The sequence below is a fragment of the Papio anubis genome, chromosome 4, assembly GCF_008728515.1.
Source record: "Papio anubis isolate 15944 chromosome 4, Panubis1.0, whole genome shotgun sequence".
NCBI lineage: Eukaryota > Metazoa > Chordata > Mammalia > Primates > Cercopithecidae > Papio > Papio anubis.
This window is the reverse complement of record NC_044979.1, coordinates 81,182,668-81,187,893: the sequence shown is the minus strand read 5'-3', so window position 1 is coordinate 81,187,893 and position 5,226 is coordinate 81,182,668. Positions and strand designations below refer to the sequence as shown.

The window sequence follows — 5,226 nt, the reverse complement described above, 5'->3', positions numbered from 1 at the left end:
AGGTAGAAGGTTTTTCAACATTTATAAACTAATGTTTCAGAGAAGAAGCTTAAAACCTAACGATGGAAACAATCAAATACAGAAGAGCAATTCCTGAAGATGTATTTGATTGCTATCTGGCAACTTGAGCATCTTTTTCTTTTTTTTTTTTTTGAGACGGAGTCTCGCTCTGTCGCCCGGGCTGGAGTGCAGTGGCCGGATCTCAGCTCACTGCAAGCTCCGCCTCCCGGCTTCACGCCATTCTCCGGCCTCAGCCTCCCGAGTAGCTGGGACTACAGACGCCCGCCACCTCGCCCGGCTAGTTTTTTGTATTTCTTAATAGAGACGGGGTTTCACCATGTTAGCCAGGATGGTCTCGATCTCCTGACCTCGTGATCCGCCCGTCTCGGCCTCCCAAAGTGCTGGGATTACAGGCTTGAGCCACCGCGCCCGGCCTTGAGCATATTTTTTATGAAGCCAAAGATGAATGAGACTGGCTTGGAAATCACTGAACCTAAGAGTTAATTGAGTATGCATGTACTTTGTAAAGGTCAGGTGATATGAACAAACAAGTTTTCTGAGAAAACATTGATGTAAAAACTGAAGTTGAAAGCTCCAGTTCACCACTCCATATATTGTATTTGGCCTCGCAAAGATGCAAGTAAGTTAATAATTGTACAGGGAGGTTCTCAAGATTTTATTGGTGGTGATCTCCACTGAGAAATGAGAAAAGGAAAGTTGGAATCAGCCTAATTATGGAGAAGAATTTTCTAAAAGAATCGATGCAATTACTTCACCACGAAAGATACAAAAGGCAAGGGAAGGTCACATTAAACATATTTTATTCTGGATATTGAGTTTGTTTTTGTTTAAAATACATGGTGAACCTCAGATAGTTTGGAACGAGCACAAACTAGTCATAAAAAAATGTTGAGCACAAGGTACCTAAGTCTTTGTCCTCCTCAACAAGATAAATCAGTTGAATCTTCTTTTCCCTGAGTAGCTCTTAAGAATGAATAAACTATTGAGAGATAAACCCACATGTCTGATATTCAGAAGCTGAGAAGGTGAGCTTTTTAGAAGATTGAAGGCTGAATTTATTGCAATTAACATTCTATATACACGTGTCCAGAAACCCAGCTCTGCTCCTCTATGCCCCTCCCTTTCCCTCATGAACAGGATCCTTGGCACCTACTGCTGCTGAGTCTCAGTCAAGGAGGTACTTTTAAGCCTGCATCCTTCGCCAGCCTCATTCATTCCAGTGGAAACTGCCTTGAATGCAGAGTGTCTGGCCATGGGCCAGGGAGTGAAGGCAGGCAGTTTCTGCCACTATTTACCAAATAAGTCTCTATTTCTTTTTTATTTTTTAAGTGCCTAGAATTGAATGCTCAGTTCTATTGCTACATCTGAGTGGGTAAGGAAGAAGCTACAAAACTCTGGCTAGATCAGCGGAGGTACTCCTAACAATAATTAACTTAATGAAAGTGGAATGGGTGTATATTGTTAATTGGTATAAATGCATATTTCTTTCTCTAAGGTACTTTTGTTATAACATAAATGCATTTTTTTTTTTTTGAGACAGAGTCTAGCTCTGTCACTAGGCTGGAGTGCAGTGGCGTGTGTCACCATGCCCAGCTAATTTTAAATGCATACAAGTATACATATGTAACAAACCTGCACGTTATGCACATGTACCCTACAACTTACAGTATAATAATAATAAATAAATTAAAAAAAAAAAATCAGCTTTTCCTGTTAGCTGTTATTGGTTTCAAATCTTTCTCATTGCATTCAAGTTATCATCTGACATTTTCCTGTAAATCTCTGCTCAATACACATTTTATCATGGATCTGTTCCAGAGAAACTATCAGGTACCTGAATAATCGTATGTTCTATATCTTTGGTCCTAGTATGTTAACAATTGGTTTTCTTTATCTCCACTATGTACCCTTCAAGACTGAAAACTGTGGTTTCCTCTTTCTTTGGTGATTCTGAAGCATTTCCTTGTTTGGTAGGGTCCTCCACTCTTCTCATACCCAAAGGAAAGAACAACTATTGAATGGATTGCTTACGACCATTCTTTTTCACAACCGAACTATCTCCAAATCCTACTGATTCTGCTTCAGCATGATTTCCCCTTCTCCTCCTTCATTGCCACCACCCCCGTACTCTGTGTGTATTTCCCTGATGCTTCCTACCTCTCCTTGCTAATTCCAACATAATTGTTCTGATCCATTACCACCCTGCTGGCACTATCATTCCAAAACACAGGCATGATTTTGCTTTTCTGCATTTAAAAGCCTTTGATTTTTTTCATTTCTTCAAAATTAAATTGAGTAGAGTACTTTGCACACTGGGCAAAACTATTCTTAACTTTCCTCTATCTGTGGACCTTCATCTCTTGCCACTTCTCCCCATGTGTCCTTCTCTCTCATCACCTGAAGTTACTCCCAGTTTCCTAAAACATACTGCTTTTGTTCATGTTGTTCCTGCTTCCTGATGCCCTGTGACCATTTACAGAAACCCCACATCTATATATGGAGTTACTCTACATTCTACAAGACCCTCTGTAACAGGATGTTTTCCCCGGAGGCATTCACAGATGTGCCCTGCACTGTCTTTATTCTGTGTTAGCATCTTTCTATTAATCTTTTTTTTTTTTTATGTAGAAAAGCAATTTATTCCATTTTAAGCACTTACACAGTTAGTCATGGAGAGTAACAGGCCTGCTGGTGAAACAGGTCACCCAAAATGGAGATGGCATCAAACTAGTGATCAAGGGCTAACTCCTAAAAAAGGCAACTCTTATCAAGGATTAATTTAATTTTTAAAACAAATATAAGTTATTGATTCACTCTTCTCAACTTGACAGTCTGCCTGTGGTATAACTGTTAGGTAAAAACTTACATCTTTAGAACTTGGTGGTCCCAAGTTAAAAAACAACAACAACAACAACAACAAAAAACACACCATTTCACATACAGGAAAGAAACAACATGAAAACAGCTCAAGAAATACACTAATGAGCAAAAATATATGAATATATGGGGAAAGAGGAACGTGTAGTTTTGACTTAACTGAGGAAACCAGAGGAAACTGGTCTACATGTGATAATGTGCATCCTGGAAAGTCCGGTGTCAAGATTTTTGAGTAGGAATCTATATGACTTGAATCTCCCCTATTTCCTGAATAAAAGTGACATCTTTCAGTATTTATACTTCATGGCTCAGACACCTACCTCATTTGGCTCTATTCCTTACTCACTCTAGCCTTTACTTAAATGAGTCTGAAAAACTTGGGGATATACAGCATAGGAAGAAAAATAATCACACATAATAGTCCCCCTTCTGTAGCTACTTTAGACCTGGGTTACTAGAAAATTCCTGAAGAAAATTTCAACGTAAGTCTGTGGCTTTGCTGAATCAAGCCCCCCCATTAATATTTAGAAAACACCCACTGTTTGGGCTAATAGCATTATTGGTGGTACCTATTATATAGAGGGATAGCTGAAAAAAGTCTGTCTCAAAACCAGTGTTAAATCACTGACACGGTTGAGAAGAAAAAAGGGGAGTCTAAAATCACAAGAAGTAAAGACATATCTAGGACCCTTGTCCTTCTGGATCCACGCTTCCTTCAGGGTCTTCATCATTATAAATGGTCTATGCCATTTGCCACACTTGCATGATATTGTCTTCTGATACAGAACAAATCACCCAAGGTTCATTGGGATTCCAGGAGAAATCAGATATCTTGGCAATGTGACCACCATGAATAAACAACAACTCTGGTCGCCCGTCTTCTGCATCTTCTGGGGATTGTTCCTCTCCAATTTTACTTAAATCCCATTCAGTCTGTGATCACTACCACTGGAAGCCAAAATAGTCTCATTGTGAGGTGACCACTGAACCTGGAATATTTCATCCTTATGTGACTCAAAGGAATGCAACTTAAGTATCAGATTTCTCAGATCCCACAAGGCAACAGTCTTGTCAGCTGATCCTGTGGCAAGAATGAACTCACTATAAGGATTGAAAGAAAGGCAGTTCACTTCAGCAGTGTGAGCGTCAACTGAGTGACTTGGTTTGGAAGTAGTGTTTGAACGAGTATCCCAAATCATAAGTTTCTGATCATCAGCAACTGACCCAAACAGAGACTCATGGAGCAGATGCCAGGAAACATCTTCTACTACTGCCATATGCCCTGTAAAGACGGTCTTCGCATCCACCACTTTTCCCTCCTTTGGAATGGCACTGATGTCCCACAGGCAGATGGGGTGGTCATCTGAAGCACTAAGTGCGTGCCCACTGAGATTTGGGTTCCAAGAAAGCCCATAGCCTTCCTTTTGATGTCCACGGAGACGCAAGTCTGGGTTGCACTCTCCAGAAGGATCTGGTTTAGAAGGATGTTTTGTATAGTCGAAGACAAGAACATCACTGGAAGGAGTCTTTGTTGCGATGATACAAGGGTTCTGGGGCATATAACGGGCCCTGTTTACTTCTCCTTCATGGCTGATCTTGATTTCTATTTCAATTTTTCCACTAACTGAACCAAAACCTCCAAATTCTCCTTTCTCACTGTCGTAGTGTGACGCATCAAACTGAGCATCATCATTAGGGAGTTGTGCACTGCTATAACAAGATGGTTTTGTTCATCCGATGTGTGTGTCCCCAGGACAAGTGGATGAATGCTGAAATCTTTCCCTTCTGGTCTGGTTACATCTGGAAGCCACTGGGCAGATAGGCTGGGCCACTCCAGAGCATGGGTCATCACCAAATCATAAAGAAAAGGGGTGTTCTTTTTCCATATTTTGTATTCCTCGTTGATCACTAGTTCTTCCACTGCGTCATCAAATGCTGCTTCCTTGTAGGCCATGGCGGGCAGACAAGCCGGGGGAATCCTGGGGTTGAGCATTGCAGGAGGGGCGGGGAGGCAGCAGGACTGCTCTGTGCGCACGGCCTCTATTCCTTTCTATTAATCTTAAATGTAATCTGTTCTAAACATGAACATGTGTTAGTGCAACGTAAACTGATTCGTTTAATCAAATTCCGGATTCCTTTAACTAGGTGAACAGGAATGATAATGGGCCAAGGGATTTCCAAAGAACACTTTATGGACAAATATTTATTTGGCCAGACTGTTATTTTATTAAGAATTTACCATATGCCAAGCATTGTGGGGAGCAGGTAAGGAATAAAGAGTTGAACAAGACAGTTTCCTCATGAAATTTACATTCTGAAGAGAAGGGT

General features: G+C 40.8%; 1 pseudogene across 1 annotated transcript; it reads right to left on the bottom strand.

Moving 5' to 3' along the window:
* Positions 1-2,630: 2,630 nt before the first annotated feature.
* LOC101012803 lies at positions 2,631-4,886 on the bottom strand (annotated as a pseudogene). The gene has a single exon (XR_160377.5). The product of XR_160377.5 is annotated as a histone-binding protein RBBP4 pseudogene (transcript).
* Positions 4,887-5,226: the final 340 nt, after the last annotated feature.